The following is a 13,387-nucleotide window of genomic DNA, read 5'->3' as shown; positions in this document are numbered from 1 at the left end:
AGCAGAGAGCACAGTTAAACAGCAGCGGGCACAGTTACACAGCCGGGAGCACTGTTACACATCAGAGTGTGCAGTTACACATCAGAGAGCACGGTTACACAACGGAGAGCACAATTGCACAGCAGGATATATATTTACAAACGGGGCCTATCATTGTAAAACAGAAAACCCATTTTACTAAATAGTTAGTTGTTCTCTCTCAATATCTTGCTGGTTTGCTCGGCACCTATTCTGTGTGTCATTGTGTGTTTGTCCTGATAGTCTCTCCCTGCTTTTCGGTGTGTCTTTCTCTGTCCTCTGTCTGTTACAGACGTGCTGATGATCCGTGTTATTGTCCTGCAAGAGTGAGCTTCACAACACGTGGGTTCTTGATTGAAGGAAAACATGGAGGAAGTGAATAGTTATCTGGCTGGCACAGAACAGCAATTGTGGACACGGTGGAACTAAAGAGCAGAGTGGCGCAGCGGAAGCGTGCTGGGCCCATAACCCAGAGGTCGATGGATCGAAACCATCCTCTGCTATTTTTATTCTCACTCACACCAAAAGTAAACAAGTCGCTCTTCCCCAGCACACCCGCATTTTCTTTTCAGTAAATTAGAATCAAAGTGTTGCTTCCAGTGTGATCCGGAAATTTGTCCCGGGAATTAAACAGACAGCATTACATCACTGTGAAGTTCAAAGTAACGAAATTGGAAGCTCTTCAATCGACTCTCTCGGCGGGAAACAGAGTCCTGTTGCTGTGGTGCGTGAGTATGATTGGTGCCAACATCACATCTCCACTGATTGGAATGGGTTATGTTTTATTAACACAGTCATGGCATTTGGTAAAGATAGAACCAGGAGTGTTTCAATGTTTGAAAATCCTTTAACAGCGAGAAGAGGAAAAGTTTATATAATAACTTCCAGGAATATAACTTCAGTGTTGGGACCACAGCTGTTCTCTTTATATATTAACGATCTAGATAACGGGACTGAGGGCATTCTGGCTAAGTTTGCCGATTATACGAAGATAGGTGGAGGGGCAGGTAGTATGGAGGAGGTGGGGAGGCTGCAGAAAGATCTAGACAGTTTAGGAGAGTGGTCCAAGAAATGGCTGATGAAATTCAACGTGGGCAAGTGCGAGGTCTTGCACTTTGGAAAAAAGAATAGAGGCGTGGACTATTTTCTAAACGGTGACAAAATTCATAATTCTGAAGTGCAAAGGGACTTGGGAGTCCTAGTCCAGGATTCTCTAAAGGTAAACTTGCAGGTTGAGTCCATAATTAAGAAAGCAAATGCAATGTTGTCATTCATCTCAAGAGGCTTGGAATATAAAAGCAGGGATGTACTTCTGAAGCTTTATAAAGCATTAGTTAGGCCCCATTTAGAATACTGTGCGCAATTTTGGGCCACACACCTCAGGAAGGACATACTGGCAGTGGAGCGGTTCCAGCGGAGATTCACACGGATGATCCCAGGAATGGTAGGCCTAACATACGATGAACGTCTGAGGATCCTGGGATTATATTCATTGGAGTTTAGGAGGTTGAGGGGAGATCTAATAGAAACTTACAAGATAATGAATGGCTGAGATAGGGTGGATGAAGGGAAGTTGTTTCCATTAGCAGGGGAGACTAGCACCCGGGGGCACAGCCTTAGAATAAAAGGGAGTCACTATAGAACAGAGATGAGGAGAAATTTCTTCAGCCAGAGAATGGTGGGTATGTGGAATTCATTGCCACAGAGGCCGGTGGAGGCCGGGATGTTGAGTGTCTTTAAGACAGAAGTTGATAAATTCTTGATTTCTCGAGGAATTAAGAGCTCTGGAGAGAGAGCGGGTAAATGGAGTTGAAATCAGCCATGATTGAATGGTGGAGTGGGCTCGATGGGCCGAATGGCCTTACTTCCACTCCTATGTCTTATGGTCTTATGGTCTTATGGAATATCCCACAGAGGGGCAATAAGGATATTTAACAATATCCAATAATAAACCAGAATAAGAGCGGAGATCCCAGTTTCCACTCTCGGACGGATGTGAACAATCCATCCAGACTATTTACTACAAGAGAAGAGGAATTTTACCCGGAGTCCTCCCTCCAGCCTCTTCTTCCAGCTCTCTTTCCTCAGTGTGAAACCCACGAAATCACGCAAACGCTTCCGATCAAACCATTATTGCGATGGCCGGGAATCGAAACCGTGTTAATTGCTTGTTATTCGCTGCCCAGTAGTTCTGCTCTCACCCACAAGCAGTGACATCCTTTCCACGTCCACTTTGTCAAAACCATTCAAAATCTGATGTACTTCAATCAGATCAACTGTCACTCTTCACATCTCCACTGGAAACAAGTGCAGTCTGTCTAACCTTTCCTCAATAGCAAACCCGCTCAAAGACCAACAAAGAACAAAGAAAAGTACAGCACAGGAAGAGGCCCTTCGGCCCTCCAAGCGTGTGCCGACCATGCTGCACGACTAAATTAAAATCTTCTACACTTCCTGGGTCCGTATCCCTCGATTCCCATCCTATTCTTGTATTTGTCAAGATGCCCCTTAAATATCACTATCGTCCCTGCTTCCACCACCTCCACCGGTAGCGAGTTCCAGGCACCCACTACACTCTGTGTTAAAAATTTGCCTCGTACATCTACTCCAAACCTTGCCCCTCGCACCTGAAACCTATGCCCCCTAGTAATTGACCCCTCTACCCTGGGGAAAAGCCTCTGACTATCCACTCTGTCTATGCCCCTCATAGTTTTGTAGACCTCTATCAGGTCGCCCCTCAACATCCGTCGTTCCAGTGAGAACAAACCGAGTTTATTCAAACGCTCCTCATAGCTAATGCCCTCCATAACAGGCAAAATCCTGGTAAATCTCTTCTGCACCCTCTCTAAAGCCTCCACATCCTTCTGGCAGTCCGGCGACCATAATTGAACACGATACGCCAAGTGTGGCCTAACTAACGTTCTATACAGCTGCAACATGACTTGCCAATTCTTGTACTCAATGCCCCGGTCAATGAAGGCAAGCATGCCGTATGCGGTCTTGACTACCTTCTCCACCTGTGTTGCCCCTTTCAGTGACCTCGGGACCTGTAGACATTGATCTCTCTGACTTTCAATACTGTATATTCCCTACCTGCATTAGACCTTCCAAAATGCATTACCTCACATTTGTCCAGATTAAACTCCATCTGCCATCTCTCCGCCCAAGTCGCCAAACGAACTAAATCCTGCTGTATCCTCTGACAGTCCTCATCACTATCCGCAATTCCACCAACCTTTGTGTCATCTGCAAACTTGCTAATCAGACCAGTTACATTTCCCTCCAAATCATTTATACACACTACAAACAGCAAAGGTCCCAGCACTGATCCCTGCGGAACAACACTAGTCCCAGCCCTCCAATTAGAAAAACACCCTGCCATTGCTACTCTCTGCCTTCTATGACCTAGCCAGTTATGTATCCACCTTGCCAGCTCACCTCTGATCCCGTGTGACATCACCTTTTATACTACTCTACCATAAGGGACCTTATCAAAGGCCTTACTGAAGTCCATATAGACAACATCCACTGCCCTACCTGCATCAATCACCTTTGTGACCTCTTCGAAAAACTCTATCAAGTTAGTGAGACACAAAACCATGCTGCCTCTCACTAATACGTCCATTTGCTTCCAAATGGGAGTAGATTCTGTCTCGAAGGATTCTCTCCAGTAATTTCCCTACCACTGACGAAAGGCTCATTCCTGGCACCAATCGAGGAAACCTTCTCTGAACCGTTTCCAACGTATTTACATCTATCCCTAAATAAGGAAACCAAAACTGCACAGCATTAGCGAAATGTGTAGCTCCTGGAATAAAAGGGACAGTAGCAATATGGATATAAATGTGGTTGAATAATAAGAAACAGAATGGAATGGTCAATCGAGACTTTTCGGACTGGAAGAAGGTTTGTAGTGTTCCACATGGGTTCCTACTGGAACATTTGCTTCCCTGATACATAACAATTTGTAGATCATGGTGTACAGGGAACAGTTTCAAATTTGGGGATGGTAAAAACTTGCAAATTTTGTAAACTGAGACGCGGACAGTCGAGAACTTCAAACGACGAAAGATGATTTTCAGTCTGGAGACGTGTGAGATGATGCATTTTGGTAGGGAAGTATAGAATCACAGAATTTACAGTGCAGAAGGTGGCCATTCGGACCATAGAATCTGCACCGGCTCTTCAAAGAGCTCCCCAATGAAGCCAACACCACCACCCTATCCCGCACCCCAGCAACCCCATCTAACCTAAGGGCAATTTAGCATGGCCGATCCACCTAATCTGCACATCTTTGGAGTGTTGGAGGAAACCGGAGCTCCCGTCCGAAACCCACGGAGAACACCAAGTAGGAATCGAACATGGGACCCGGCGCTGTGAAGCCATAGTGCTAACCACTATGCTACCGTGCTGCCCCTCAACTATTTATGGGATGAAGGAGCCGACAGAGCTGGGTGTATATGTGGATAGATCATTGAAGGTGGACAGGTGGAGAGAGCAGGTAATAAAGCAAATCTTATTCTGGGTTTATTCCGAATGGAAAAGAGAACAAGAGCAAGGAGGTTATGCTGAATCTGTACAAGGCACCAGTTCGACATCAGATGGAATATTTTGCACAGCTCTGGGAGCCACAATATTGGAAGGCTGTGGACGTATTGGGCAGCGTGCAGAAGAGGTTTACAGGATTGATTCCATTTAGGAGGCTAGATTGGAGATAGTGGGAACATTCTCCTTGGAGAGGATAAGGCAGAGACGAGATATGATGGAGATGTTCAAAATCATGAGGGGGCTAGGCGGAGTAAACGGAGAGAAACAGTTCCCCCGAGTAAAAAGAGCAAGAATGAGAGGGCACAGATTTCCGTTGATTTGCAAAGGAAGCAGCTGTGATGTTTGAAAAAGAAGCACTTTTGCACAACGCGTGCTTCGGGTCTGGAATGCACTGAGGAGTGAATCTTCTTGCACCATTCTCTACACCGATATTCCTAATCCTCTGTCTGATAATCGATTTAAATCACGACACCAGCTTTGGGCAGGAGTTTGGCACCATGAAAACATGCGGTTTCAGAAGCTCCAAAACAGACGCCAGCTTCATCTGGGGCACTGCTGGCAGATTTTGTCTTTCCAGAACCGGCAGCCCAGCCGTGAAAACAAGTCCATCAGAGGATCTCATTACACTGTAAGACGGAGGAGCAGAAGTAGGCCATTCGGCCCATTGTGTCTGCTCCACCATTCAAAGAGGTTATGTCTGATCTGATATAATCCTCAAACCCAGTTTCCCGCCTTATCCCCATAATCCTTGCTTTCTTTTACTGATGAAAAATCTGTCTCAAGGGCAGCACGGTGGTTCAGTAGTTTATACAGCTGCCTCACGGCACCGAAGGCCCATGTTCGATCCCGGCTCTGGGTCAGTATCTGCGTCGAGTTTGCATATTCTCCCTGTGTTTGGGTGCGTTTCGCTCCCACAACCAAAAGATGTGCAGGGCCGGTGGATTGGTTGCAAAATTGCCCCTTAGTTGGAAAAAATGTTCGCGTACTCTAAATTAAAAAAAAATCTGTCTGTGGCAGCCTTCAACAAATTAACTGACCCACCCTCTACAGTCCTATTCGATTCATACAAACATTTCTACAGATGCTCTTTACTCCGAGAGAAGAAACTACTCATCATTTCTGGTTGAAATGGGCGGCCACTTACTCTGAGATTATTCCTTCTGGTCCTAGACTCTCCCACATGGTGAACCAGCTTCTCAGCATCTATCCTGTCAAGCCCCCCCTCCCCCTCCCCCTCCCCCCCTCCCCCTCCCCCCCTCCCCCTCCCCCCCCCTCCCCCCCTCCCCCCTCCCCCTCCCCTCCCCCCTCGCCCACCTCTCCCCCCTCCCCTCCCCCTCCCCCCCTCCCCCCTCCCCCTCCCCCTCCCCTCCCCCTCCCCCCTCCCCCTCCCCCTCCCCCCTCCCCCTCCCCCCTCCCCCTCCCCCTCCCTCCCTCCCTCCCCCCTCCCCCCTCCCCCCCCCTCCCCCCTCCCTCCCTCCCCCTCCCTCCCCCCCTCCCCCCCTCCCCCCCTCCCCCTCACCCCACTCCCTCCCCCTCCCTCCCCCTCACCGCTCCCCACCCTCCCCTCCCCCTCCCCTCCTCCCCCCCTCCCTCCGCCCTCCTCCCTCCCCCTCCCTCCCTGCCCCCTCCCCCCCTCCCCTCCCCCCTCCCCCCTCCCCCTCCCCCCCTCCCCTCCCCCCTCCCCCTCCCCCTCCTCCTCCCTCCTCCCTCCCCCTCCCTCCCTCCCCCCGCCCTCCATCCCTCCCTCCCCCCCTCCCCTCCCCTCCCCCTCCCCCCCCCCCTCCCCCCCTCCCCCCTCCCCCCTCCCCCTCACCCCCTCCCTCCCCCCCTCCCCCTCCCCCTCCCCCTCCCTCCGCCCTCCTCCCTCCCCCTCCCTCCCTCCCCCTCCCCCCTCCCCCCCCTCCCCCTCCCCCCTCCCCCCTCCCCCCTCCCCCCCTCCCCCCTCCCCCTTCCCCCTCCCCCTCCCTCCTCCCTCCTCCCTCCCCCCTCCCTCCCTCCCCCGCCCTCCCTCCCTCCCTCCCCCTCCCCCCTCCCCCCTCCCCCTCCCCCCTCCCCTCACCCCCTCCCCTCCCCCCTCCCCCCTCCCCCCTCCCGCTCCCTCCTCCCTCCTCCCTCCCCCCCTCCCTCCCTCCCCCCGCCCTCCCTCCCCTTCCCCCTCCCCCCTCCCCCCTCCCCCTCCCCCTCCCCCCCCTTCCCCCTCCCCCCTCCCCTCCCCCTCCCCCCTCCCCCCCTCCCCCCCTCCCCTCCCTCCCCTTCCCCCTCCCCCTCCCCCTCCCACCCTCCCCTACCCCCCTCCCCCCTCCCCCACCCCGCCTCCCCCCCTCCCCTCCCCCTCCCCCCTCCCCCTCCCCTCCCTCCCCTCCCCCTTCCTCCCCCTCCCCCCTCCCCCCCTCCCCCTCCCCCTCCCCTCCTCCCCTCCCCCCTCCCCCTCCTCCCCCCTCCCCCTCCCACCCTCCCCCTCCCCCCCCCCTCCCCCCTCCCCCACCCCCCTCCCCCTCCCCCTCCCCCTCCCCCCTCCCCCTCCCCCTCCCCCTTCCCCCCCTCCCCCCCCTCCCTCCCCCTCCCCTCCCCCTCCCCTCCCCCCTCCCCCTCCCCTCCCCACCTCCCCCTCCCCCCTCCCACCCCCACCCCCCCTCCCCCTCCCCTCCCCCCTCCCCCCTCCCCCCTCCCTCCTCCCCTCCCCCTCCCCCTCCCCCCTCCCTACCCTCCCCCTCCCCCCTCCCCCTCCCCCTCCCACTCCCCCCCTCCCCCTCCCCCTCCCCCTCCTCCCCCTCCCCCCCCCCTTCCCCCTACCCCCTCCCCCCCCTCCCCCTCCCCTCCCCCCTCCCCCTCCCCTCCTCCCCCCTCCCCCCTCCTCCCTCCTCCCCCCTCACCCCCTCTCCGCCCCTTCCCCCTTCCCCCTCCCCCTCCACCCCCCTCCCCCCTCCCCCTCCCCTCCCCTCCCTACCCTCCCCCCCCCCCTCCCCCCTCCCCCTCCCCCTCCCCCCTCCCCTCCTCCCTCCTCCCCCTCCCCCCTCCCCCCTCCTCCCCCTCCCCCTTCCCCCCCTTCCCCCCTTCCCCCCTTCCCCCCCTCCCCTCCCCCTCCCCTCCCCCTCCCCCACCTCCCCCCTCCCCTCCCCCGCTCCCCCCTCCCCCTCCCCTCCCCCCTCCCCCCTCCCCCCTCACCCCCTCCCCTTCCCCTCCCCCTCCCACCCTCCCCCCTCCCCCCCTCACCCCCTCCCCCTCCCCCTCCCCCCTCCCCCTCCCCCTCCCCCCTCCCCTCCCCTCCCCCCCTCCCCCCTCCCCCTCCCCCCCTCCCCCCTCCTACCCCCTCCCCCCTCCCCCCTCCCCCTCCCCCTCCCCCTCCCCCCTCCCCCTCCCCCTCCCCCCTCCCTCCTCCCTCACCCCCTCCCTCCCTCCCCCCACCCTCCCTCCCTCCCCCCCCTCCCCCTCCCCCCTCCCCCTCCCCCCCTCCCCCCCTGCTCCTCCCCTCCCCCCTCCCGCTCCCCCTCCCCCCTCCCCCCTCCCTCCCCCTCCCCCCTCTCCCCTCCCCCCTCCCGCTCCCCCCCCCTCCCCCTCCCCCTCCCCCTCCCTCCCCCTCCCTCCTCCCCCCTCCCCCTCCTCCCCCTCCCCCTCTCCCCCCTCCCCCCTTCCCCCCTCCCCCTTCCCCCTTCCCCCCTCCCCCCTCCACCCCCCTCCCCCTCCCCCTCCCCCTCCCCCCTCCCTACCCTCCCCCTCCCCCCTCCCCCCTCCCCCCTCCCCCTCCCCCCCTCCCCCTCCCCCCCTCCCCCCCTCCCCCCTCCCCCTCCCCCTCCCCCTCCCCCTCCCCCTCCTCCCCCTCCCCCTCCTCCCCCCTACCCCCCTCTCCCCCCTCCCCTCCCCCCTCCGCCTCCCCCTCCCCCTCCTCCCCCTCCCCCTCCCCCTCCCCCCTCCCCCCTCTCCCCCCTCCCCCCTCCCCCTTCCCCCCCTTCCCCCCCTTCCCCCCCCCTCCCCCTCCCCCTCCCCCTTCCCCCCCCTTCCCCCCTTCACCCCCCCCTCCCCCTCCACCCCTCCCCCTTCCCCCCCTTCCCCCCCTTCACCCCCCCTCCCCCCTCCACCCCTCCCCCCTCCCCCTCCCCCTCCCTACCCTCCCCCTCCCCCTCCCCCTCCCCCTCCCCCCTCCCCCTCCCCCTCCTCCCCCTCCCCCTCCCCCCTCCCCCCCTCCTCCCTCCTCCCCTCCCCCCCTCCCCCCTCCTCCCCCCTCCCCCTCTCCCCCCTCCCACCCCCCCTCCCCCCTCCACCCCCTCCCCCTCCCTACCCTCCTCCCCCTCCCCCCTCCCCCCTCCTCCCTCCCCTCCCCCCTCCCCCTCCTCCCCTCCCCCCTCCCCCCTCCCCCTCCCCCTCCTCCCCCCTCCCCCTCCCCCTCCTCCCCCTCCCCCCCTCTCCCCCCTCCCCCCTTCCCCCCCTTCCCCCCCTTCCCCCCTCCCCCCTCCCCCTCCCCCCCTCCCCCACCCCACCCCCCTCCCCCCTCCCCCTCCCCCCTCCTCCCCTTCCCCCCTCCTCCTCCCCCCTCCCCCTCCCCTCCCCTCCTCCCTCCCCCTCCCCCCTCCCCTCCTCCCCCCTCACACCCCCTTCCCCCCCTTCCCCCCCTTCCCCCCCTTCCCCCCTCCCCCCATCCCCACCCCCCTCCCCCCTCCCCCCTCCCCCCCACCCCCCCTCCCCCTCCCTACCCTCCCCCTCCCCCTCCCCCTCCCCCCTCCCCCTCCCCCTCCCCCTCCCCCTACCCCTCCCCATCCCTCCTCCTCCCCTCCCCCCCTCCCCTCCCCCTCCCCCTCCCTCCCCTCCCCCTCCCCTCCCCCCTCCCCTCCCCCTCCCCCTCCTCCCTCCTCCCCCTCCCCCCCTCCCCCCTCATCCCCCTCTCCCCCCTCCCCCCTCCCCCCTCCCCCCCTTCCCCCCCCTTCCCCCCCCTTCCCCCCTTCCTCCCCTTCCCCCCCTCCCCCTTCCCCCTTCCCCCTTACCCCTTCCTCCCCCTCCCCCCTCCCCCCTCCTCCCCCTCTCCCCCCTCCCCCCCTCCCCCCTCCTCCCCCTTCCCCCCCCTCCCCCTCCCCTTTCCCCTTTCCCCTCCCCTTCCCCCCCCCTTCCCCCCCCTCCATAACAGACTGTGTGACCGCTTTGATAAATCTCTGTTCAATCCATAATCATGACTCTGAGCTTCCTGCCACTTGTGATTTTAATTCTCCACCTCTCCCACTCTGGCCTTTCTGTCCTTGGTCATCCATGTTCCAATGGCGATTAACGGAAACTCGAATAAGACCACCTCAACATTTAATATCCACACACAGAATTCCGCCCTCAACATCGAGCTCAGTAATTTCAGATTGCTAAATCTCTCTCCATTTTTTTGGGAGTGTGTCTTGCCCGTCCGTTTGTTTGGTTTGCTTCTAGTTGCATTCATTCATTTTGCACTTGCACGGCGGAGAGTCAGCTGGAGATTTTTCTAGAATGAATTGTCGAGGTAAAGGCTCAGACAGCTGAAGACGCGGCCGCCATTGATGGAACAATGAAAAGTGCAAATGAGCAAGAGGACAGGGATGGATTCAGAAAGAGAAAGGGAAATGTCTGGGAATGGAACCGGAACTCCAGTCTGATAAGTGAGAAATCTCCACCTGAACCGCTCATGTTCAGACAGCCGCTCATTCCACGTGTCCAGTCGGAAACCTGCCTGAAGCAACATGCAGACTGACAGAGCGCCTGTGATAATCCGCCGCTGTCTGATCTAAAGCTGCAACATGAGCTGTTCATCACAGCTGTGATAAACGTGTTGGTGTTAGCATTCAGTGGTGTCGATTCACATCATCCTTGTTTGGTGCTGTCTGTCAGGAACAGTCTGGGGGAGTTGACTGAACAGTTGCCCGCTGATGTATATGCCCCGTTTGCAATCTGTCTGAGCAGGGAACAGACTCACTGACGCAGCAGCTTTCAAAGGTTGTATTTTTGTCCTGAATGGTTGTTCTGAAAAGGTGATGGGATTTCTTCTGTGACGTTGATCTGATGGGAAAGGGGAGAGTGACTGGAGTCACCTTTCAGAAGGAGGTTCGGGGCGCAGTTTCACTTATCTGGGGACATTGCTAAACCTGTTACTGATTTATTCAAACCTTGCCTAAAAAGAGACTCTGGTGAGACTCGAACCGACAAGCTTTGAATGTCTCATCACGCCAGCAACTAGAAATAACCTACAACCTTTGAATGTCTCATCACGCCAGCAACTAGAAATCCAACGCGCGACCCGTTGCGCCACAGCGCCACACCTGCTTGCCTAGCCCGATATGAGGATTGCTGTAGTTGACAAACAGGCAGATCAAAAGTTCAGTCATTCGCACAGTGACGACATTTCAGAACTACTTCATTGTCTGGGAATGTTTTGGGCCGCCCTGCGGTTGTGAAAAGCGCGACAGAAATTCTAGTAAAACTCCGAAAGGACACAGCCAGGTTGGTGCAAAGGGAGGACATGTAGCAGACAAGGAATGAGGCGATTTATTTTTGTAGGAAGAACAGAAGTAGGCAATATAAAATCAAGTGTCTATTTACAAAAAAGAGTGCAGGAACAGCGGGACATGTGTCCAAATCATTGAAGGTGACAGGGCAGGCTGTAAGAGTCGTTTATAAATAAAACAGTGTCATGACTTTATTAATAGCGGCACAGAGTACAAGATGACAGAGGGGTCATCTCTCCCTTTTCAGCTCCTGACTGCAGAGGCTTTTCTTGTGAAACCGTTTATTGGAAAACCTCTTTCCCTGGAGGGAGGCGGGAGTTTGGAACTCGCTGCCTGAAAGACTGGTGGAGCAGAGACCCTCATAATATCTAAGAAGTGTTTAGATGGGCATTTGCGATCCCAGGGTACACAAGGCTATGTGACAAATGCTGGGGAATGGATGAGAATGGTTCGGTGGTTGTTTTTGACCGGCACATATCCGATGGGCTGAAGGGCCATTTCTCTGCTGTCTGATTCGATGACTTTATGAATGAAATGCAACATGTGTTTGCAGCTGTCTCTGTTTATGTCCTGTTGTATTCACAGGAACAAACAAACTGGGCTGGTCGTTGAGCACCTCGAGACTGTTCTGCCCTACATTTAGATTGAGTAAGGGCTCCGTGTATTTTAACTCCAGCTCCCTGACAGGATTTCAGAAACCCTCCACAAACGGCAGTCTTTTGATTAATAAAGGTCCCAGAGATGGATAATCAGCGACACCCACAGCCAGAGGGACCTGCAATATCCTTCAGTGCAGGAAAGACAACTCATTGTCCTTTGACCCAAAAGCAAAATACTGCGGATGCTGCAAACCCGAGACAAAGACAGAAAATGCTGCAAATATTCAGCTGATCCGGCAGCACCTGTGGAGAGAGGAACAGGTCATTCCAATGAAAGGTCAGGATCTGAAATGTTAACTAGTTCTCTTGTCAGAGATACCACGGATCCGTAAAATATTTCAGGCATTCTGTTTTGTTCAGCGGAACATCCTGACACTCTGTAGCTAGATCAATCCCAGCAGAGTGTTATTGCGTTTGACCTGATCTGTGTGATTGAACACTTCCTCCAGAGAGTCACAGAGTCATAGATGTTTACAGCATGGAAACAGGCCCTTCGACCCAGCTTGTCCATGCCGCCCAGTTTCTACCACTGAGTTAGTCCCACTTGCCCACATTTGACCCATATCCCTCTATATCCACCCTGCCCAGGGAAATATCAAACCTGTTTTATAAAGGAAAACATTGTACCGACTCTACACTGCCTCTGGCAGCCCATTTCGGATGCTCACCACCCTCTGTGTGAACGAAAATCCTGTCTGGTCTCTATGGCATCTCTCCGCTCTCTCCTTTAACCTGTGCCCTTTAGCTACTCTACCAGTGGAAAAATATGTTGACTCTCTGCCTGATCGCTTCTCATTATTTTATGGACCTCTATCAGATCACCTCGAAGCCTCCGACGCTCCAGGAAAACAAGTCCAAGCCTATATAGCCTCTCCTTATAACTCAGACCACCAAGTCCTGGTAGCATCCTCGTAAATCTCTTCTGCACTCTTTCTAGTTTAACAATATACTTCCCATAATAGGGTGACTAGAACTGAACATAGTATTTCATGTGTGCTCTTAATGTCTTGTACAACTTCAATAAGGCGTCCTAACTCCTGTATTCAATATGCTGAATGGCTTATTCACACCCTGTCCACCTGCGGCTCCGCCTACAAGGAGCTCCGAACTTGTACCCCTAGATCTCTATGTTCTGTAATTCTCCCCAAGAACATAACAGCGCAAAATCTGTCTTTGTCCAGAATTGCAGGTTTAAATTGTCCTTCACTTTCCAATGGATAATTTACAGACATTTTAACACAAGGACTGAATTCAGTCCAATGGTTAAAGCTTTCGACTAGAAATCAACTGGATTTTTCCCTTTTACACGAATCCTGCTCCCAGAGAATCTGTTAAGTATTTAAAATAATGTCTTCTTTTGAGTCCTTTATTTCCACCGAATGTCGACGTTGACATTCCTCACAATTCTCTCCATTGTTATCTACTCTGCAGGTATTGACTACACCTTCGAATGGAGACATGCTCACAGGGCTGTGGGAGAGGCTTTCTTTCAGGTTTTAGGCCTCTTTTGGTCATGAAGCAACAACCGGATATCTGCAGAGGAACTCGGAATGCCAAACCTCTCTTCCCTGGATGAACTTAGTCAGGGGACAAAATGTTGCTTGAATACAGAATAAAAGGGTTGAGGATTTGGGGTGAGATTCCTGGAGTTGTGGGAAGAGAGCGATGTTGTGGAGCAATGTGATAATAGCAGGATACGAGTTTGGGATA

General features: G+C 56.0%; 1 non-coding gene across 1 annotated transcript; it reads left to right on the top strand.

The window, feature by feature from the left end:
• Window positions 1-449: 449 nt before the first annotated feature.
• Window positions 450-521, top strand: trnam-cau (transfer RNA methionine (anticodon CAU)). Its single transcript has one exon. It is a non-coding gene; the product is annotated as a tRNA-Met (tRNA).
• Window positions 522-13,387: the final 12,866 nt, after the last annotated feature.

Source organism: Scyliorhinus torazame, chromosome 24 (assembly GCF_047496885.1).
Source record: "Scyliorhinus torazame isolate Kashiwa2021f chromosome 24, sScyTor2.1, whole genome shotgun sequence".
NCBI classification, from domain to species: domain Eukaryota; kingdom Metazoa; phylum Chordata; class Chondrichthyes; order Carcharhiniformes; family Scyliorhinidae; genus Scyliorhinus; species Scyliorhinus torazame.
This window is presented reverse-complemented; position numbering and strand designations above follow the sequence as displayed.